This window comes from Pelodiscus sinensis, chromosome 4 (genome assembly GCF_052426305.1).
Source record: "Pelodiscus sinensis isolate ZL-2025 chromosome 4, ASM5242630v1, whole genome shotgun sequence".
NCBI lineage: Eukaryota > Metazoa > Chordata > Testudines > Trionychidae > Pelodiscus > Pelodiscus sinensis.
In genome coordinates, this window is record NC_143055.1 from 98,020,123 (window position 1) to 98,043,934 (window position 23,812).

Genomic DNA, 23,812 nt, shown 5'->3' on the forward strand with positions numbered 1-23,812 from the left:
CCTGGCCAAGCCCCGCCACTCTGGCAGAGCTCCCAGACACAGGCCCTACTCCCGGCCACTAGGGCTTTCTGATCCAGGAACATCCGTGGTCCTAGTAGACCACAGTTGTTGCTGGACCAGAGAGTTCCAGTTTTTAGAGGTTCTGTCAGCACTACCAACACATGTACTGCCCCTGGGGGAATCTACAAAAAGCCTAGAAGCAGCTTCCAAGGAGAAGAACTGAAACTTCATATTTTCTGCCATGCTGGCTTTCACATCCATAGCAGACACTTTTCAGCCTTGCCTGCTCTGCTGTGGGTTTCACACAACAGGGGATTATTTAAATCTCTCTGTTCTTTGTTCTATGAAATCACAGTAGGAAATGAAATATTTAAAAGCATGTTAATGCAATGCCAGCTGAGACAGTGAAACTGCTAAGTTAGTAAATGAAAAGTAACTTGGCCACAGTCTTCATGTGTATTAAGGTAGAAATGTCAGTCCCCAAAAAAATGACGAAATACAACATGGCTACATCTACACTCACCAGTCTTGCGCAAGAACAAATGCAAATGAGGCATGGCGATGAATATTGCCACACCTCATTTGCATACTTAATGAGCCACCATTTTTGCACCAGGGGCTTTTGCGCAAGAAGGAGCAGTGTAGACAAAAATGGCAGGCTCATTAAGTATGGAAATAAGGTGCAGCAATATTCATCCCTGTGCCTTATTTGCATATGTTCTTGCGCAAGACTGGCCAGCGTAGACATTGCCCATAAGTTTGAGTTGGAGAAGTTATGGCTGCTGTGAGCACCACAGCTTTTCATTTCCAGACTTCTGTGCATTTTAGAATGGCAGCCACATCTTTGCATGAATACATTTTTATGGAATTTAGCATGACGCATGTGTACTTTAAATCATGGGCGAGCAATAAAAGAAAAAAATGCTTGTTGCTTAGTCCTTTAAACATCAAGGACTTTCTCACTAGAACTAAATATTTACAAACAAGTTCGAATCACTTGAAAATAGGGTTTGTATTGCAAAAGTGTACAGCCCTCAGCAGCCCAAAGCTGCTCCATAACAAAATACTGTTGCTGACAACATATTGACAATGTAGATATTATTGTCTTTGTTACATGGTATGAAGAAGGAAAGAAATAGTTTAGACTCCTAAAATTAAAATAATATTACCAAGAGTTTATACTAATCTAGCACACTTTGTTCCAGGCCCAAATTGTTTGCCAAGGAAATATCTCAGGCCCCCCGAGAGACACTTCATAAGTTATTTCCTCATTTATAAAGCACAAAAGTACTGTATACTAATGGGCCAAACCACTTCTCTCAGAAATGATGCCATAACCTATGAGACATGGGCAGCAAGTATAATAGGCAGGGAAAGGCATTGACTTCCCAACCCATCAGCCTGGCCCCAGCCATTCTCCACCCCCAGAATGCCTAATGTATGTGTACTGAGGGCAGAGTGTTGCTGCCCCAAATGCCACTCTCCCTGTGCTCTGGGGCGGGGAGGCTGAGGCTGCATGCACCTTGCCCCCCTTTCCCTCCTCCCCGCCTGTACTCTTTGGCTAGAGAGGTTGGGGCCACGAGTCAGCCTCCCTCCACATGTGCCGGGAAGGTGGCTTGGATCCCACAGGGGCAGAGCCTGGTCAGAAGGGGAGGGGCAAAGGGTGGGGCTTGGGCTTGCCTCCCCCAGACCTACCTTCACCCACCACCCATGCTGTGAAACTAGTTTTAAACATTCCTATGCGAGTCTTATAATGGTTATTTTTAAGATGGAGCAAATGGACCACAGGGAAAGCTTCTGGCCCATTTCTGTTCCCCCTCTCCCCCCCAACTTATAGTACTTCACAAATGAATGGAGCTAGGTTGTACTTCCACGTCACATGGAAGGGCAGGGGAGCAAATCTCCAGGACCCAAATAGGGGCCTCCCAAAATACCCTCCACTGCTTTCAGAGAGAACTTATAAAAGAGGGGATGTGAAATAGGTGGAGAAATTGCAACTGAGGTGTAGGTGGACCCTTTAGTAACCATTACAGGGTACATCTACTTATTGTGAGGGCAGAACCATGCTCAGAAGGAGTCGCCAATCTGGAATGCAAGCTTCCGTCAGAAGGGAAAATGTGTGTGACAGAATTCAGGCCAGTCCCCAAACCTTTCTTTGGGGCCAACCACATTAGGAAGGCCAGAGCCCACGCAGGCTTCCCACATTAGGAAGGCAGGATAAGGGATGCCTGGAAAGTACAGAGGTGGGGTGGTTTGTGGAATGGCCTCGGAGAGAGGGCATTTGCCTGGGGAGGGCTTTGAAAAGTAGAGCTCAGAAAAGGAGAGGAAGCATTGTATGAACTTTTTGTGAGAGTGTATGGCTTCCGTATGCTAAAGAGTTGTCTCTGAAGATGTGCAGTGTCATCAGCGTTGGTGTGTGCATGTCCTGCCCAGCAGGTGATTTGACACTGGCCCCGTAGAGGTCTGGAGGCCTTTCACTTCAAAAGAAAGCAGCGCTCACTTGAATGTAAAGACGCATGCTGACAGGAGCAAGTCCCTTCGGGGCTCCCTTTTCCCTCGTAGTTGTATTTACCTAAGAAATTTCATGCACAGAAAAGAATGAGTGAAAAGGCATATGCATATACATGACAGGAACGGGGTGTTTTATTGTTTCCTTTTTCGGCAAATGTTTTGTTCTCTTTTAAGTACCACGGAACATTGCCGAAAGGGAAAGGATTATGTGACGGGTGGAATGTTGATCGAAATCTGCAGTCAGCATTTGATTAGCATAAAAAGCTATTGTAGATGTAGCCTACTAAGAAACAAGCCCTCTCAATGCAATGCAGCATACCGGTCTCATTACACTGTTTACATACCACTTGGAAATAGTGTGAGTTGCTAGAAAAATGTTCATTTTCTCTGCAAGCTGCTAGGTCATTTTTAATGGTCCCTTTATAAATTCAAATTTTGGGGCCAAGCAAATCTCACCAAGGTGGAGCAAATCTGATGTGGTGCCTCTGAAATCAACAGCTATTCTGGGTTTGCAGCAGTGCAACTAAAATCAGCATCTGTCTGCTAGTGTTCTCTTTTGCTTTTTCGTTGTTTTAGAATTGGGAATTATATCATGGAGCCACCACTGAAAAGATCTGTATTGTCAATGCTCCTATTATAGTCATTTCTCTTCCTGTGGTAACCTCAAATGCGTCTGTTCATTTTTGCATCTGAAAGGGAGAGTCTCTGGCATGGAATGAGACAAGGACCAGTGTGGGACCACCTGCTGAAAATGCTTTAGTCTTTGCTGACTTTAAAATGCGCCTTGGTTGGTCTTTTTCTGAATTCACTCATTCCAGGCTAGATTGAACAATTGCTCGATGCCCTGGGAGGACTCTGAGAAGGCACTGTGACAGTCACTCCTTCCTTGGTCCTGGGGTGAGCAGTGTAATTTGTTATATCCCTTTACCAGTGCAGCATACTCCTCATCTTATACTGCTTCAGCTTTTCTGGATGGCAGGAGGGTTTATGAATGCAAGGCTCCATCCACTCGCTTCCTTCCAGTTTAGGATGGCTGAGTACCCTGCTCTCCTCTAACACTCAGCCCCAAATTTTGAGGTGCAGCCATGCATAGGGGTAGAAGGGAGAGTCTTAATTTCCTGCATGGACACATTAGCATCCAGCACAATCTGGCCATCAAATTATTCTGGGCCCTAACAATAGCTCACTTGTATCATTGCACTATTCAGATTAGAGACCAGTAGCACAGTGGTAAGGATTCACCACAAATGAGGGGTGGCTCCCCTACAGACGTGCTGAGCTAGACAGCTGGATTCCTACAGCTCACTATAGTCTATAAGGTGCCACAGGACTCCTTTTGCAGATTCAGACTAACACGGCTACCCCTCTGATACAGCTCACTGTTTTTGTTACAAAATGAATGGCCTGTAACAAGAAAAATCTGAGTTTGAGTGGGGGAAGGGGAGAAGGAGGTTGGTGTTGTTTTTGCAGAGCCTCATTCGCCAGGTTTTCCTCTACAAAATTTTTTTTTAACAGTGAGTGTTGACTCCAGTGGTAGTACCATCTGCTGTGGACATGATGTGTCTTTTACGGGGAAGTGTCACGGGACCGCGAGCGCCCCAGGCCTCGGGATCACTATGGCCCAGCGGCCGAGTCTCTAATCACCCCCTATCGGAGTTCAATATGCCCCAGTGGCCAAGTCTTTAATTACCCGCTATCGGGGTTCAATATGGTGTGGTGGGGAAGAGAGGTCCGGGCCCTCCCTCTTCACCAGACCCCAGCCCAGGGCCCTATCAGTGGTGGGTGGTTCCCACCACTGGCTCAGTGGGGAATCCTCCTCGAAATGCACCGAGCCTTCCGGAGCACCTCCTGCTCCCTGCCATGGGCTACTTCCTATCCCATCTGCGGCGGCTGGTTCGGTGGCTGGTCCAGCAGCTGGCGCAGCGTCGTCATCGGGTGAGGTGGTGCAGTGGGGGCTAGGGTAGCTGTTAGCTGCGGTCAGTGTGGAGGCTGCTGTCGGCACGGTGGTTGGGGCTGTAGCTCTGGCTGTTCCTGTGGTCCAGCAGAAGCTCCTTCCCCTTCGGCGGTCAGTCCCAACTGAGCTGCTCCTATGGCCTTTATACCAGCCCTACAGTTGGAGCATGCCCAGCAGGGCCTAAGGGGAGGGGCCTTCTCAGTTCAGCAGGCCCGGTTAGCCTTCCCTTGGTCAGTGTGGGGCTGGGGTGCCCCATCACAGGAAGGTTCCACACACAGACTCTGGTCTAATCCCCTCAATACTAACAAGATAGGAAAAAATTAATTTGTGTGCTGTACCAAATTCAGCTGATACCAAATTAAGACAGTGAAGTATACAGATGGAGCCCATGTTAAAAGGAACCATCTGTTTTGAACCAGGCACAAAAGACTGAAAACAAATGGGTAAAAAAAAAACCCACAGTGGAAGAAGCACAGATGCTACTAGCCACAGTAAAGGCAAAGTAGTAATATCTGAGCTTGCTTTAAGTTTAGCTTTGTAGCCCGTGTAGAAACACTCAGTATTTTATCCAACCAGACTATTCACATTGGTTTAAATGTATTTTAGGGAACATGTTAAATATTTGTTTCCTACAATATATTGTGTTTTAAATACGGTTTGTTGTGTGTAGTGGGAATGCTAAGTACGCTATTACTTTCCTGCCCCAAGTGTGAAAAGTAAACAGAGTATGATGCTAGCATATGGTATATATCAAGGGGTCCACACTTCTAAAAGCATGTCTAATACCCGAGGACAAAAATATGCCTTCAGATGCATTTGTTAAAAATACTCAGCAGATGCAGGTTCCCTATAAAAAGTAACTGCTTTGGAGACCAATGTTCTATTCTCAGTCCTGCTGCTGACTTGCTGGGGACTTTGGACAAATCACTTAACTAGTATATGCCTCAGTTTCCCCATATGTAAAATATGCAGGGATAATGCCTTCCCTGCCTTTGTAAAAGACTATCATCTACAGATGAAAAGGAAAGAGCAATAGTATTTATAGTATAAATAGTATTAATAAATTATTATTCTTTCATTTGTATTACTGCTGGTTTTGTGGTAATTCCATATTTTGTCCCAAGTACTGAGGCTAAATTGCATTATTTTGTATCTAGAATCTTCCAGCTGAGGTCATTATAATTTTTTTTTATTTACACAAGTTAGGATTCTTAAAAGATGAGAGCAATCAGATTTCATGAGCGGACCAAAATACACATAATCTAAAATACTTAAATTCCAAAAGTATGCTAGCGATGTGAAATCTGTACCTGCGGTCACTTAAGGAATGTGTGCAGGACTTTGTTCACAAAGAAAAATTGTACATGTTATTCTGTTCTAAAGTGTAGTACCTACATGAGAGATCAGGAATGCACAGTTTGCATTCCAGAAGATAGACAAAGTCAAACAAAGAGAAACACTTTCAGATAATCTGTTCTATTCTACTGACCCTTTATTTTAAAATAATCCTCTTTATATATTATATATATCTGTCATAGCAGCTTGCTCTCTGGCAACTTACAATCAAATACTACTCCAGATCAATCCAGTTGATTTACAGTGCAGTGGAAGTATAACCTATGTAAATATTAGGAGCAGCTTAAACAGTATATTAGCTCTTGGAAGGTTTTCATCTCTCGATCTCAAGTACCTTTCCTTATTTCAGGATTTCTTCTTTCTTTCTGTTTCTTCCAAGTGGGGATCGGTACATTCAGATGTTGCTTTCACACTAAAAATCTCTAGAAGCGCCTCTGTAGGACTTTGGGGGAGGGGGGTTGTTTTTTGTTATTTTGCTAGACTTGTCTTTCAGCATGTTTCCAAGGGCTTGTAATCAGCACATTGTGTTTTGACATGTGCATACTTGACATTGCTTTGTTCTGGGACTTCCTTTTGCTTGAGATCTTTAGGAAGTTATCTTACAATTAGCATGGGGGTTTGAGTCAATGCTGTTGCAGACACAGCATATTCTCCAGCTTGAAGAAAAAAAAGCACGAGAGCCAATGTGAACAAAGCAAAAGTTAATGGTTATAACTAGCTGAACTGCATGAGATTCTGACTGTAATTCACTACAAGGAGACTATAGCAGTGACTTTAGCCAGTCCAGAAAAAGAGTGTTAATGTTATAGTCTATATGGGAGTTAAAGAAAAATCTAGGGCATTGTGCTAACAGAACTAAGCACTGATGCTTCATTTTTTGCGGTTTTGTTCAGACGTAATCTTTCTGTCACCATAGAGCAAAAATAATAAGTATTACTTATGGAGAAGTTTATAGCTAAATTATAAGGCATTTTTCATCTTCACATTTTAATGTAAATTAAGCTTGGTCTATAGGGAAGTTAATGTGGTTGGGATGAACCAGAGAACAGGTTTTGTTTGCTCTCTACAGCTAATATAGTCCATTAGTCTGTAGATTTCAATTAAATTTTTTAGACTAAGCTCTTTGGGGCAAAGGTTTGAGGCCAGATCCTTGGGTCTTTCCTTTGTGTACCAGCACTGCTCAAAAGGGGTGGACAGAGCAAAAGTGGCTTTAGTACACTTTGGCACCCTTTCCTACCCTCCCTTGTCTTGGGTGATGGTAGGGTGCAAGTGTCTTGGTTTTCTACCAGATTGCCAAAATGAAAAGAGACCCCGGCAGTTCTGCTCCAGGGCTAAGGCAGCCTCCCTGCCTGCCCAGGCGCCACACTGTTTCATGAAGTGGCCCCAAGGCTCGGCAGTCGTTAGGCACTGGGAGGATCCCTTCACTGGCCTGGGAACCATGAGGAAACCTAAGCCCTCTGCCCCAGCCCAAAGTTCTCCTTGCATCCCAAACCTGTCATCTCCACCCCCACTCCATAGCCCACACCCTCAGCTGCAGTCTGAACCCCTCAATCCAAGCCACGAGCCCCCACCTGCAACCCATACCCTTCATCCCCAGCCCACCCCAGAGCCTGCATCCCCTCTCCAGCTGGAGCCCTCATTTTCCCCATCCATACCCCAACACCCTGCCTCAACCTGGAGCCTTCTCCTGCATCCTGAACCCCTTATTTCTGGCCCCACCAACAGCCTGCAACCCCAACTCAGAACCCATACCCCCCCTCCCACACTCCTGCTCCTGCCCCAGTATGAAGAGCCACCAAGGGGAGGAGGGGTAGGAATGGAGAGAACGGGGGCAGGTGCCTTAGAGAAGGGACAAGGCATGAGTAGGGCCTCAGGGAATACCTTTTACTGGAGCTTAAGGACTGTACTATATTTCACTAACTGCCTGCGGTCCTGTGGTTCTGTTCTAGCAGTGCTGGGAAACAGAGTGTGACACGGAGGCCCATTGGCTGTTTATTGTGTAGCTGCAATTTATCAGGCCTGGCATAAACCCTACACCAAACACACAGATGCCATAATGTATATCTAAAGGATAGCATGTAATATGCCCTTACTCTTGTGCCATGTATAGTTATTCTTGTACCAATGACTTTATAATGTATTTGGCAAGCAGTGCTTAAGTCACATCTGTTCCAGACTAAGGTATATGGTTCCAACTGCTGGAATGTGTGTCTGAGATAAATTAGGGAAGGTGTGCCTGAAGACAAAGAAAAGTACATTCACATGCAAGGTAAACATAGCCATCAAGAAAGAAAAAGGTGGTGAAGTGAATAGTTCACAGTCTTGATACACCTCCCCCCAAGCAACTTTTTGGTCTCTTGAAGCAGGGTCGGTGAATATAGAAAAGACAGCATGGTATCTACACCTTAGCAGGAGAGAGAAGCTTTAGCTGACTTACTTTTCAAATAATGCATTTCAAAGGTTTACTGGACTATAAATACAAAAGGAAGAGAACCACATAGTAGTGGGCACATATGGTATGGTTGCAACTGTCTGAAGAGACCAGAACCCTTGTACATCTGAGAAAAGTAACTCTTCAGCCAAAAGGGTTGAAGTCTCTGGGTACCGAATATAGGTGAGAAACCTGCCCAGACAAGTATTATAATTTGCTGAAGTTAAGTTTTAGTCTTACAAGTATATGTTTAGTGTTGTTTGTTTGTAACCATTTCTATCTTTACCCCTTGTACTTGGCATTACATAAACCTAGGCCTATATTTAATAGACTTCTTTTGCTAGAAGTGTTTGTGAAACCCCAGTTAAATTAGTGAGCTGAAGTGTATGGTCTCATTAAAGCAGCAATGAAATTCAGCACTAAAAGGTAGTCAAGGAATCACTCTGCAAAGAGTAACCGAAGCATGCTCATAAGCTCGCTGTTGGTGTCAGGGTTGTGAGCCACACAAGGATAGCATTTTGCCTCTGTATAAATCCATGCTAGGTCTACATTTTGAATACTGCATGCAAATATGGTCACTCTATGTCAAAAGAGATACATTGGAATTGGAAAAGGTTCACAAAAGGACACAAAATTATTACGTGTATGGAATGGCTGCCATATGAGGAGAGATTAGTAAGACTGGGACTTTTTTGCTTGTGAAAAAGACTAAAGGGAATATAAAGAGGTCTATAAAATCATGATTGGTGTGAAGGAAGTAAATAAGGAAGAACTATTTATTTCATCTCATAAGAACTAGGGGGTCACCAAATGAAAATAGGTAGCAGGTTTAAAACCAATAAAACAATTTCTTCACATAACACACAGTCAACTTGTGGAACTCCTTGCTAGATGATATTGTGAAAGCCAAGACTCTAGCAGCATTCAAAAAAGAGCTAGATAAATTCATAGAGATTACGTCCATCAGTGACTATTAACCAGGAAGGGCAAGAATGGTGTCCCCAGCCTCTGTTTGCCAGAATAATCAACAGAGAACAGATAACTTTATACTTATCTGTTCTGTCCATTCCTTCTGAGGCACCTGGCGTTGCTCACTGTCAGAAGACAGGATACTGGGCAAGTTGCTCTTTGGTCTGACTCAGTGTGACTGTTATGTTCTATGTTATTGAAGGCACCCAGAGTTGTAGGGCAGTTGATGCTACTACTCCTAGTTGTTACACACCTGCAAGACAGGGAGGATGGGAAGCGTGATAGAAGTCACTATGGCACCAGAAGAATCCTGAAGTGGCTGGGTTCCTTGGCTTCAGGGCAGCTTTGTAGGGAAGGAAGAACTGATACACTGCAGCCCTCATAGTGGGCAGGATCTCCGCCCTCACCACCAGGTTCTTATCTAGGACACAAGCAGCATAAGCATAATGACAGGTTTAAACATTGCAATATCAATATCATCGTTTCACTCCCTATTTTGAGTAGTTTCACTTCCTATTTTGAGTAGTTTGCTGAAGCCACTAGGGCCACCCATAATGCGTACTGTCCAGCACATATGTAAGGTTGCCCCACCCCCACTGAAGTCAAGGGAATTTTGTAAGCCAACTTCAATAAGAGCGGACTCAAGTCCAGCCCCCATGAATACGCCTGATGAAATTATGAAAGTTTTGTAATGGAATATTCAACTTGAAAGATAAAAACACCCAAATGAAGTCATATGGGTCTTTCCATTGACTTCAACAGGCATTCAATCAGCACGTTTCTAATTCTCATTGGCCTGAGCCATTACCAAGTCAACACTACTAGCAAACAAAGAGCTCTTCAAAGTGTTAGGAAGCTCTGAATAGCACTCAGTGAAGAGAACATTATTTAGGCCCCAAAGCTAGAAAGACTTAACATAGTTGCTTAACTCTGCATACTCTGAGTAGTTCCACTGAAATTCATATTCTGGTTCAGTGTTTCCCAATTTTATTTGGCCGCAGAACCCCTAATAACAGTCTAATATATGGAGCTGAAAAAGTAGACCACAAATAAGTAAGGATAATAATAAACAAATGCTAAAGAAGGTCATGAGATCAACATCTAGTTTAATTGAACATATTTAAAAATAAAAAGTCACATAATATTAATTATTATTTTTAACACCATAAAATGTTATTTCAATGGAATTTTCTCGCAGAACCCTTACTTTAACTTCGTGGAACCCAGGGTTCTGCGGAACACCATTTGGGAAACACTGTTCCAGTTTATATTACATGAAGTTGAGCACATGGGTAAATTTACTTGGTTCAGGCACTAAAATATTAAAGCAGACTGGCAAAAAAAAATACTGTGATAATACATAGTGAATAATAATAGTAGAAAAGAAGAGACATTGTGCTATAAATCCTAATGCAAGAAGCACAACAACATGGCTTATCTTTGGAAGAAAGATTATTTTAAATTCATGGGCATTTAAGAAAGAAAATATTTTACAAACCCCACAAGCTAAGGGCTATAATATATGAAGACTAAAATCCTCCCATGTTTGGAGCCTATGAGAGTCATCTTGCCCAGGTAAAAGTTATACTGGCATCATTCCAGAATCTTTTTATCACTGATACTTCCCTACTTCCTGGAAGACAATAACTAAAGTGTTGTGATTCCTTTGACAGCTGCACAAAGTAGAGTTTTGCATATTGCCCTTGTTTGTGTTTCTTACAGAATCTATGTTCCTCATGTAATACAAGCATGCTCAGCAAAATGTGTGTGAGTGTATTAAATAACTGTACACTCTATGTTCAGGTTTTTTTAAAAAAAATCCTTTTTCAAATACAAAATACACCAGGCTAATCTATCATTCTTTAGCAGCAGTGCAGTTTATTAGTGTTATCTAAGTTGTACTACTTTTCCTTGTCACATCATAAGTTAACCTTTCCTAATTGCTACCCTAGACATTTACCAGGCGTTCCCTGGAGACCTGTTTAACTAGAGCCACAATTTTCCTGTTACTGCATTTCTCTAGTGGTTTCAAAAGCTTATGTTGCTTCTAGTCAGAGAACATAAATCTGTGCAAGTTGGATGCTGGGGAACCTACTGAACTAGATAAAGATACGGCGGGCTAAAATACTCTTCATCATTTGTAGTGTGGTGACTAAGGCATGCCCAGCTTTCTAAGGACATTTAGGAATTGCTGCAATCAGTGCTGCATGACCTAAGTGATTTGGAAAGCAAAGTGACGTTATCTAATGACTGAGCGTAAACCTGATTGAAAACAAACAATAAAACCTATCCAGAAGTCATTCAGTCATACTGACTAATTCAAAATGAAAGCCACAGAGGCCCAGATCCACAGAAGTACTTACATACCTACGTCTGGGGTTGAGGCACCTGAGTCCTTCCTTTGGCACCGCTGTGTCCCAAAAACATCCTGCTCATCTGCTGCCTATCCCTGTTAGGTGCCTAAATTCACTCAATACCAAGTATGGCATTGCTGTAAAATTTCCATAGACACCTGGGCACGTGCACTGCTGCCTCACTCTCAGAGTCCAGAGACCTTTCTCCAAGCCACAATGCAATCCACAAAGCAGGGAGAGACAAGCACACCTTTGCCTACCTGACTGAGAAGCCTAATCCAGTCATCATGCTTGAAGACCAGTTAGTAGACTGGGGTTCCATTTAAAACTTGGCAAGAGAAGGTGGTGCCCAGTGGGCAGATCACTTACTTGTCAGGAGGATGCCCCTGGTTCAACTCCCCAACACCTGTGTCATGGGGAGAAATGATTTGAACAGAGGTCTCCCACATCTCTGGTCTCTATAAACCCCACAAGCTGTGAGCAGCAAGAAGGGTTGCAATGAAGTCACTCTCTGAGGGTACGTCTACACTACAAAGTTAATTGGAACTAACGGACATTAGTTCGCATTAACTTTGATAGGCGCTACACTAGCGCTCCGCTAGTTCAAACTTAATTCGAACTAGCGGAGCGCTTAGTTCGAACTAGGTAAACCTCATTGTACGAGGACTAAGCCTAGTTCGAACTTACTAGTTCGAATTAAGGGATGTGTAGCCCCTTAATTCGAACTAGTGGGAGGCTAGCCCTCCCCAGCTTTCCCTGGTGGCCACTCTGGCCAACACCAGGGAAACTCTATTGCCCCCCTACCGGCCCCGGACCCCTTAAAGGGGCTGGGGCTGGCTACGGTGCCCATGCCAGGTGCAAGCTTGCCAGCACCCAGCCAGCAGACCCTGCACCTGGCACGGCTCGAGCCAGCCACCCGATGCCTCCCCGCCCTCCGCCTCTTCCCGGGACCAGGCTGGCGGCTCCCGAGAGCTTGCCCAGGACCGCAAGAGGCAGGCACCCGCCTGGTCCAGTGCAGACATCGTGGACCTCGTCCACGACCTCCACACTAGGCACAGGAAAGCGGCCATCTAGGGCAGGAGAGCTGCCATCCTGGCCACCCAGGAGCAGGTGTGCATGAAAATCAAGGTTGTCCACTGAGACCCCCGACCCTGAGCCCTGAGCTTAGAATGGCCGTACTGGGTCAGACCAAAGGTCCATCTAGCCCAGTAGCCTGTCTGCCGACAGTGGCCAACACTAGGGACCCTGGAGGGGATGGACCAAAGACAGTGACCAAGCCATTTGTCTCGTGCCATCCCTCTCCAGCCTTCCACAAACTTCGGGCAGGGACACCACTCCTACCCCCTGGCTAATACCACTCCATGGACCCGACCTCCATGAATTGATCTCACTTCTCTTTAAACTCTGTTCTAGTTGTAGCCTTCACAGCCTCCTGCAGCAAGGAGTTCCACAGGTTGACTCTTTGCTTTGTGAAGAACAACTTTCTGTTACTAGTTTGAAGCCTGCTACCCATTCCTTTCCTCTGGTGTCCTCTAGTCCTTCTATTATGGGAACTAATGAAGAACTTTTCTTTATGCACCCTCTCCACCCCACTCATGCTTTTATAGACCTCTATCATATCCCCCCTCAGTCTCCTCTTTTCTAAGCTGAGAAGTTCCAGTCTCTTTAGCCTCTCTTCATATGGGATCTGTTCCAAACCCCTGATCATTTTAGTTGCCCTCCCCTCTCCCACCCTCTCTCTTCCCCTCTCCCACCTCCTTTTCCCAGTCTCCCCCAGTTTTGTTCAATAAAGAGAGATTCTATTTTTGAACACAATTGTCCTTTATTTTGTACATCAGGAAGGGGGGCTAGGGAGGGGTAAGTGGAAGGAGGTGAGGGAGGAATGGGGTACGAGCTCCCGATGGGGAAGACTGGTCTGGCTCTGCGAGCTTCTGGGGGTGGAAGCTCTCCTGCAGCCCCCCAATTGCCCCCTCTCCCCAGATGGCAGCCTGCGGCAAGTGCAGCCGGTCTGATGGCCGAGTGCTGTGATGTGCCCAGTGTGGTACTCCAGGCAATCCAAGCCAGGACTGCTTTGCAAGCGGGGCACCCCTGAGAACTGTCTGTCCGGGGTGGGGGTCAGGTCCCTTTAAGCACAGCCCTCGGCTAGCCTGAGACAGCAGCTCCACGCTCTAAATCCTACTCTGATGCCCTGCCGGCACTGCTTCCGGCCATCCTTAACCCCGGTTCAGGGTCCACTTTGTGTGGACATGCTAGTTCGAATTAGCAAAATGCTAATTTGAACTTGTTTTTTAGTCTGGATGCGTTAGTTCGAATTAGCTTAGTTCGAACTAAGTTAGTTCTAATTAGCGCTGTAGTGTAGACATACCCTGCGAGAAGGGACATTGGGCTGGCAAGCCCAGACAGAGCAGGAAACCAAATAGGTAGGAAGGAGCCTAGGGAAACAGCAACATGGAAGATCATATAGATGTTAGCTGCTTGTTTCACGGTCCATGGCTTCAGGCCTGGCCTTAGGGCAAGGCAAGCAAGGTGGTTGCATTGGGCCCCATGCTGCCTGGCCATTTGCTTGCTGCCCTGGCTGGAGCTGCCTGGCCATGAAGTGCAGCCCCAGAGCATGCTGCCTTAGGCCCCACAAATTCTTTGGCCCAGGACACTGGAGATACCAGTCAGATAGTTGGTCAGGAAGGACGTTGTTTTCCCTAGAAAGGGAGGGCCATAGTGATCTAGTTGGAAGGTCAAACTACAAATTGTAACTCTGGGAATGAGAGGGGCTACAGAAATGATGAGTAGAGATATTACCTGAGGAAGGCAGCACTTGGCAAGAGCTAATTCCAGAACCAACAGGAGGAGGTGCCATGAATGCTGTGACACAGAAAAAATATGTTAGTCTTTCACTTATCAAATTTGAGACCTGATTCTACAAACACCTATGCACGTGCTTAATTTTATGGGACTGCTCAAGCGCTAATGTTAAGCAAGCACACAAAGTATTTGGAGGATCAAGGCCATATGTAATTAAAATTTGCCATCTTTAGGGGAAATGATGATATCACTTGACAAATTATTAGCCCATTCGCTTGGCTTTAGAGTGGGAAATCCGCTGGTTAAGTCTAAGGGTGTGTAGCATGCTAGAAGATGGGTACAGTGCTGCACTGCTGCAAAATGGAAAGAGGGTTACTCAGTATGGGTTTGATACACCAGCTACTCAAGTCAATGTCAAAACTTTCATTAATTTCGCCGTGCAGATTTAGACACTATTATGACAGGGAAGAAGTGGGGATTGTTAACTAGTGCAATGGGCAAGGAGCAACATTTTGCAAAGCTGAAACAAGCAGTCCATATAACAATAGCTCTTTCCTTTCTAAAAGGTAGGTTAGAGGTGAGATCTGGATTTCTCAGTGGATTGGCAATGGGGTTGAGCCTCTAAATATCTGAGTACTTGATTCTATCCAATCTATGTTGGTAGTGACTGAAAGTTAATATATTCTGTCTGAAAAACATTTGGCAGACACTGTGAAATATAGTTAGTGGTTTTTGTGGCATAAACATCATCATCTTTATTGATTCACTTGTTGGCACTCTGAGGAGAAGCTATGGACTGAATGTATGTGGGGGCTGAGTCCTAGCATTAGACCTCAGGGTTAAGAAAACAAATTCATAGGGAAGCATGCATGAGCTTGTGTTGCTGTTATATCATTTAATAAATGAAGAGGAATTTAATCTCCTGGCTTTCTTCTGCAGGAGAAATTTTCAAACTTGCAATTCCCCATGAGCTCATCTTCACTAATGGAAGAAAAGGTCAAACAAGGATGTAAGCAGATTTAGCTGACATGGGGGTAATAACATCTGAGCCAACATGAGCTATTTCAGCCCTAATCAACCCACGCCAGAGATCTTCTGGAAACACTTCTTCTAAAAGAGAGCATCCACACAGCAAAAGCACATTGAAAAAGCGATCTGCTTTTTTGAAAGATAGTGTCCACACTGAATGGACGCTATCTCGCATTTAAGCTGTGATTACTATAGACAGAATGGCCACCAGGGCACCTATGCTTTTTCCTCTTTCCTCTTCTTTCAAAAGAACTCCCTCTTCCCCATCCACTCATACCTTTTTCCAAAAGAGCTTTCGGAAAAAGGCTTCTTCCTTGTAGAAAGAGGTTTACCGATGTTGGAAAAACCTCTCTGGTCTTTCCTTTTATTTATTTTTTTTTCAAAAGAGCATGATTGCACTGTAAACGTAAGTGAAATTGTTTTGGAAAAATGGCCATTTAGTTGTGGCTAAACACACCTAGAGCTTGCAAAATACCATGTGAAAATACTCACAAATAGTTGTTCAAGCAAGAACACTGGAGATACTCAAACCCTTTACTCACTTTCCAAAATAGCTCATCTTTCTTCATAGGAATATTCTTGGGGAAAGAGTGCTATGTACACACTCATGTGAATAGACAGTCTTATGAGTATTTATGAAAGGAGAATTCATGTGGCCATCTTGAAATCTGTTTGGTGGTTGGAGTCACTTAAGTGCTTTTAAAAATCGCACTGTAAAATGACTAGCCCAGTAGCATACTGCTAGTTACAGAAACTCAGATGGAATATAGCCCAGCTGTTCTGACTTCTAATTCTGTGTCCTAAATGCTCAACAAAATCCCTGAAATATTCATTGCTGAAAAAGATACATCGGAGAGGAGAAAATAATTAGTAACACAAAGAACATCTATCCTTGTTTTCACTTCAATACACTTTCACTTGAATTTTGGTGGACAATTGTCCTCAGAATTTATTCCTGTACAATATGCAACATGTGACAATGTACACTGGTGTGAGTGATGCTGTTAGTAATAAGTGCTTGGCTGGTTATTTCATTCTGCTGCATTAATCATCCTTCCCTGAAGTAAACCCACAGAAATTCAATGCAAGTTGTAGCAAATCATCCGAGCAAGTCGGTCATAAAATTAAATTTACAAAACAATGGCTGGTATAATGTCAAAATCTTTTCAGTGTTGCTTGATGATAGTGGGGGCTGGGAGAGGAGCAGAGGATAAGAGGAAATAAAGTGTATTTCCTGTAGTTGCGATACAAAATGATTTGGGAGTCCTCATTTTATCTCCTTTACGGTCATATCCTGCCAACAGATTTTTTTTAGCCTCCAGCAGATTTCCCGGTTGATTCCAGGAATGAATTCCATATGCAGATCAATGCAAGAATGTGTAGCCCTCATTTATTATGATGCTTTCTAGTCACTTTACTCTAGTCTGTAATTCCTCAAAAACACAGGGAACTAGATAGTAACACTTGCTATTGTGTTGGCATCTATCTATGGCAGGCTGGGCTCTCTGCCTGCTACAGCCCCAGATCACTTTAAATTGCAGGCTTGTGCCCTCCGCATGGCTCTCAGCTGTGGGAATGGAAAGAGGCTTGTGATGCCCCCATTCCCCAGGCCAATCTCTCAGCTCCTATTGGCCGGTTGTTTCCAGCCAATAGGAGCTGAGAGATTGGCTGGGGTCAACTCCTATTGGCCGGTTGTGTCCAGCCTATAGGAGCTGAGAGATCACATGAAGCCTCCCCCTCCCTGTAGAGCAGAGAGCTACACAGATTGTATTTTAAACCACAGCAGCTGTGTGCTTGAGGGTCCCAACAGAGTGGTCCACAGGCCAGATCTAGCCCCCAGGCTGTATTTTGCCCAGCCCTGCTCTAGGTGCATGCACTCCTAGCAGGGGGAGGAGACTTAACTCTCCTCTGCTCAGACCAATCAGGGTCTGGGTGCAAGGGAGCGCGCAAAGTCTCTCACCCTCCACCCCTGCCCTGACAGGGGCACACGGTGCCTAGAGGGAACCACCAGCCATTTTGAACAACTGGCAGATCCCTCTAGGCACCACGCGACCCTGGCAAGCGTAGGAGATTTTGCATATTCCCCCCACCCCCAGGCCACTTTGAATAGCAATGACTTCGCACACTTCCCCTGCTCCCTGGTTCTTGATTGGTTCCCCTCAGAGGGGTGGGGCCATGGCAGGGCAAGCTGCAGGCAGGATCAAATGGCTCAGTGGGCTGGATCTATCCCGCTCACTGTATTTTGTGCACCCTGATTTACAGGCTCAAGTGAAGTTCTTTACTTGGGTCAACAAGTATAGTTTGGCAGTTTCTCCTTCCTGACCCCAAACTGGAATAGTCAGGGGTCAACAAATACTACAATCTACTCGCCACGGGCGAGTAGATTGTAACCTGGAAGAGCCGAAAGTTGCGCAGATTGCTGGACAGTGCGGCTGGCGAGTGGGGCTCACCACGATTCGGCAAGCCCTGGGAATAGTTAATGAATATTGCAATTCAAGACTAAAAAACACTAGCAGACCTATCTGGAGAAGTGGATACAGCTTTTCCCATTGCCTTAATTAGTTAGTTAACAGTAGCTGTCAGGCATACCAAATTCCCAACTGAGTTTCAGAAAAGATATACATCTGAAACTCTCTACAGTAGAACCAAACCCTCAATTCTTCTAAGCTAATCTATTAGGAACTTTTTTTTTAATTAATTATCCACAATTATTTACTGTAAGGATACAATAAAAAGTACATGTTTGTCTGGATGTGATTTCTTTTATTATAAATTATAATACATTTTAATTGTAGGGGACAGAAAAAATAAATATCAAAACAAACTCAATGTGATAAATACATCGAGCATAGACTTCCCTCCTTGAAAATTAAAACCCTTGCTGATTTGGAAAAAACAAATGATCTAAATATGTGCATTAGAAAATGAGTTGCCAGGAACAGATAGAGATGAATTACAATAAACCTTTGTAATTTACACTAGCTCAATAATAAACCTTGGTCATCATCCTGTAATTGGATGCAAGCAGATGGACCCTGTGCCGCGTAGAGCTGTACTGACTGCAGTGAAGCTGTGCCAAGGTGAGAGGCCACCTGCATAGATAAAAATGTGGCACAAAGCCCTACATTACGTGCAGACTCTTAATCACATAAAAAAGGAAGTGCCATGTTTCATTTTAAAGGAACAATGTGAAATGTCTTGTTCTTTGGCATTTTTTTTCTTAAACTTTGTCTGAATTATAATATCCTCTTTGCAGCTAGGGCCTTGCCGTATTTAAATCACAGGCATATTTCTGAGGATGGAACACATGCTTTCAGACTTGGGAAAAAGGCACACTCATAGGAAAGGTGCACCTTTTTTATTTAAAAGCAGAGCAGAAGGGGAGCTGTTGTTTTCTTCATTCTTTAACACTGGACATATATGCTACTGTGTGTAGTTTTTGTTTTTAACAGAAAAGGTCACAAGAACAAACTCAGCAAAGTTAAAAAATGTCAGGGAAGAAAACTCAAATGTCAGGGAGGAAAACCTTACATCAGCTGACTTTCTGGCCCTCATTTTAATGAGATACTGACTGTTTCTTTTCAACAGTCATATACTGACAAAGCCCAGGTGGCCAAAGAAGATGACTTATGTCAAGATTGGAGATAAAGATTCATGAAGACACAGAGGGTCAGCTGATAAATGACATAGTATCATAGACTTGGCTAGTAACACAAATGATGTGAGAGCTAGGATGTTAAATAAAAACTACCTTCAAAGTAAGCTTATGTGGTAAGGTATACACTTTGTTGCTCAGAGATCTATTTTTTAAGATGTATTGAATTTGTAATTTTAATAATTTGCATTTCACTTTTGAGCAAAGCAGATTGCATGCTCTCCAAATGCATTCTAATACATAAAAGAAACCATTTACTTATATGCACTTAATTTAGAATTGTAGGTTGTTTTATTTTTTCTTGAAGCTAGAACATTTAAGTGTCACCTAATATTTTTTTTCACAAATCAGTACATAATGTCGAGGTTTGTTCGTCTCTACAAAAAGTTAAACATGTCCTTCTACAATTCCATCTTCTTCTTGGGCTTTTCATAAATTAATCAAAATATCATTTATATGTAAAATAAAAGGAGACTTCAGTCTCTGAACTCTGAGGGTTTAAAGCAAGAGTGGGGTACCTAAGTCCCCAATCTCCAACTTGCCTAGATCCAGTTCCCAAAGCTCAGGGCTCCCTCCCTGAACTAGGGCTGGTGCTCCCGCTCCCCTGCCTTCCTCCCCCCAGCCATGGGGCTGGAGCACACAAAATCTGCTAGCCTGGGCCCCCGTAGGCTCAGGTCTGCAAGGGGAATATGGGCAGTGTCTTTCTCCTTTTCAGTAGGGATCCACATCAGTGAGGATGTGTTTTGTTTTGTTTCCTTCTCACTTGTTTATGGCCCTGGTGATTTTTTTTTTTTTTTTTTTTTTTTTGTGGATCAGTGGCCCACAACCCAAAAAAGATTCCCCACCCTCATCTAAAGATCCATAAACAAGATGCCTAACAAAAACAGACTTCCAGGGACACAATACAGCAGTCTCAGCCCCAGACTGAAGCCTTTGTGGTGTTAAAAAGTATGAGAGTCTTAGGGAAGGAAAAGGCCAAGCTGGAGTAGGAGAAAACAATCCCATAGTTTGCACCCTGTTTCCAGATGATGTCCAAGTACCTCTCATAGAGTACGTCTACACTTGCTCCCTATCTTGAGTTAGGGATGCAAATATAGTGTACCGAAATTGCTAATGAAGCACAGGATTTAAATATTGCGCGCTTAATTAGCATAATTGCGTCCTGCCGCCATTTTGAAATCACATTATTGCGAAATAAAATGCCCTGTGTAGCAGCGTAATTTTGAGAGAAAACCCTTCTCTCGAAATAATTGTTAAACATCATTGTATGAGGAATAACAGTTATTTCAAGCGAAGGGTTTTCTCTTGAAATAACACTGCTACACGGGAAGTTTTATTTCGCAATAATGCGATTTCAAAATGGCGGCTGGATGCGATTATGCTCATTAGCAATTTCAGTACACTACATTTGCATCCCTATCTCAAGATAGGGAGCAAGTGTAGACATACCCATACTGAGTATGCCTCTTCAAATTACTAGGAAAAGAAAGGTAACAGCAATGGGAGATTTGATTGTTAGAAATCTGGAAAGGAGAAACAGGATAAATTGCCACGCAACATTTGTGTATCTCACAGGCCATCTAGACAGATTGAGGTGCAATGTTGAGTGCCAGATTGGACCTTTCTTCTCTGAATGCTGGTCACCACAGTGACCAGAAATCACCTAGTACATGGAGCCAGGGTGGCCAACAAACTTCGCAGAACCTTGGACAAGGTAGGTGTGTGTGTGTGTGTGTGTGTGTGTGTGTGGTGTGTGTGTGTGTGTGTGTGTGTGTGTGTGTGTGTGTGAGAGAGGTGGTGAGTGGTGGGGCAGAGGCTCTAGGCCCTAAAAGGGACGGAGGCTCAAAACGCATGACACCCAGAACTCCAGCAATGATTTAAAGGGGCCCAGGACACTGGTTGCTGCCACTGCTGCTGTTGCAGAAGTCGTGGCAACTTTGGTGTCTGCCTTCCCTCTCCTTCCGCACCCCTCCCCCAGTTGGCAGGTCTGCAAGCAGCTGAAATCTCAGTTTTGGGGACGGGGGTGGAAGTTTAGGAGGAATACTTTGAGATGAGTTGTCTCTTACCCAGCTTCCAAATTAAAAACAGAAAACAAAATACTCTTCTCTGTCTCAAGTCCTGTGTCCTGTCTCTGCTTTGTCATTGGTTCAATGGACTTCTTGTTCAGATTGCCCTATGTAGAAGCCTCAGCAGGGGCTTCTAGTTCCTCCATTTCCTCCCTACCCACACCAACAGTAAGCATGCAGGGAAATTAAGCCAGAAGACTCTCATAGCCATTTTAATTGCATTCTTTTTGGTAAGATCTCCGAGAGACTCAGTTTAGCGTTCCAGGAGAAGGCAGACTCCAAGTAGGAGGTTACAAAGTAAGAGTAATATATAAATAGTCAAGAGAGTTAAATACATTTTTACCTAGTCTAAAACCACAAAACAGTAAAGAAAACCCCCCAAAGAAATCAGGTTCTGTTACAAAAAGCTGTATTATGTGTCATCTAGCAGCTCTGATGCATCTCTTATTCCTGTGCTGATCACGGAGTGGTTCATGCTGAGTGTTGTTCTGATGGGATTAATAATATATTTGCTGACAGTTGTTGTAAATAATGTGTCTACGGATGATTCCCAGAAATATAGCATAAATGTACCCAGAATAATTGTTAACTGATAGGTTACCACACGTTACAAATTAGCAGCATCTGAGAAACTGTCTCAAGCAGGTTTCCTATTTAGAAAGCTCTAGAGGACTTTGTAATTGATATTCTGCATGTGCCATTGATTTAAATGTCTTTATATCTATCCAGAATAAAACTGCTGCAATAGCTATGTAACAGGGCAAAAAGAAAGCTTTTCCTTGAAATTTCATTATAGAGAAATAGCATTCACATGTTCACTTAAAAGAGTTAAATATCTTCTTGGGTCTGAATTTCTAAAGTTTCCAGTATCATGAGCTTTTGTGGGCAAAACCCACATCCTTAGATGATTTTTGCCCTTGAAAGCTCATGATTCTCTCTCTCTCTCTCTCTCTCTCTTTTTATATATAACAAAGCTCCTACGAAAACTCGGTGGGTCCTGCACTTCCTGGCAGTTTTGCTTGCCTCAGAGGTTCACAGCAGCCCACAATTTTAGGCACCAAGCCTAGAGCTTTAGTTTGCCATTTACCAAACTCTTTTCATCATTGGCCAGCGTGTGGTAAAACGGAGATTAAGAGCCACAGTCCTTTTTTCCCCGAGTGGAAATGGGGAGATGGGTGTTGGGGGGAACCCAGACACAACTTCTACTCCAGGTTCAAGCCCAGGGCCCTGTGATGATAGCTGCCTGTGTGAGTCCCCGGCACTTGCAATAATACAGCTGCAAAACCTTGATCTACTTCCCCACACCTTCCCCAGCACGTTCCTTCTTTCCAGTTTGTCCCCCTAGTGTTCAGTTGTTATCTCCTTTCCTCCTACTCTCAGTGGTGCTTTCCTCCATCCTCTCAACTACATACACATGCCCTAACTGCAGGTAAAGCTTATTTTATAGCCAGTCTGAATGGGTATTCTTAATTACCGCCAGGTGTCTTAATTAGCTTAGGCTGGCCTAACTGCACGCAGGGTGAGTTAGCCTCAGGTGTTCCACCAGCCCTTCCCTGTTACTCTGGGAACACAGATCTCCTCAGTCTGAGGCTTATACATCTCCCCTCCACTACTTTTTTATAGCCTTCTGCTCTGACCATGTCACATATCCTGCCTCCTGCTCAACACCCTAGGGCTGGACAACTTGGGTCGTTGTGCAATATACTCATGACAGACCATCTGCATTGACATGGAAGCTTCACGCCTGATGTTGTATGGAGAATTAGAAGGATTGTAGGGACAGAAACCATCTGGTCACTCTTGTGTTTTTTTCTTTGTTGCGTTGTGTCCACTGAAGGGGTTCATGGTCAGTCACAAGAGTAAATCATTGGCCCAGTAGATAGTAATGGAGCATTTCCATAGCCCACTTGATGGAGAGACATTCTCTTTCCACCACTGCATATCTTGGATCTCTCGGTAGGAGTTTTCTACTGAGGTAGAGGACTGAGTGCTCTTCCTCTCCACCCATCTGTGACAAGATAGCACCCAAGCCTACTTTGGATGCATCTGTCTGGAGGATGAATTATTTGTCAAAGTCAGGAGCTACGAGTACCAGATTATTGCAGAGAGCTGTACGTAAATCTAAGAATGCTTTCTCTGCTGCATTGGTCCACTTCACCACATCAGGACCCTGGGCTTTTATTAGATCCATCAGGTGACTTGCTCTGGTAGCAAAACAGGGAATGAACCATCTATAATACCCCACCACACCCAGGAATGCTCGGACTCTTTTTTCCTATTTGGCCAAGGCCAATTCTGGATGGCCTCCAGCTTATTCATTTGGGTTTTTTCCTCATCTCTTCCTATGATATAGTGACATATTTAGCCTCAGCAACACTTGGCTGGATTAGCCATAAAGCTAGCCTGCCTTAAGTATGCAGCAAAGCTTCCAGTTTTTCTAGATTAGTCTCCCAGTTGGGGGTATGAATTATTATATCATCAAGGTATGCTGTTGTGTAAGTGTAGAAAATGCATTTTTTTTCTTTTGCTTTCTTGGCCAAAGGGATCTGCCAATATCCCTTCATTAAACTTAAAGTGGTCAAAAATGGGGCATTGCCCAAGCGGTTGACTAACTCATTGATATGGGGCATCAAACCTGAATATTTCATTCAGCTGTCAAAAGTCATTACATAACTAAGTGGTACCATC

General features: G+C 43.9%; 2 long non-coding RNA genes across 4 annotated transcripts in view; one reads left to right on the forward strand and one right to left on the reverse strand.

Annotated features, from left to right (window-relative positions):
• LOC142829575 (uncharacterized) overlaps positions 1 to 23,812 on the forward strand; it is a 315,467-nt gene that overhangs the window by 141,919 nt on the left and 149,736 nt on the right. The gene's annotated exons all lie outside the window — the stretch shown is intronic.
• LOC149524557 (uncharacterized) overlaps positions 1 to 23,812 on the reverse strand; it is a 328,526-nt gene that overhangs the window by 30,581 nt on the left and 274,133 nt on the right. Inside the window, exons 3-4 of the long non-coding RNA XR_016349475.1 lie at positions 14,372 to 14,434; positions 9,475 to 9,642 (exon numbers count right to left, since the gene is read on the reverse strand). This is a non-coding gene — a long non-coding RNA (uncharacterized LOC149524557). The remainder of the gene's footprint in view (positions 1 to 9,474; positions 9,643 to 14,371; positions 14,435 to 23,812) is intronic.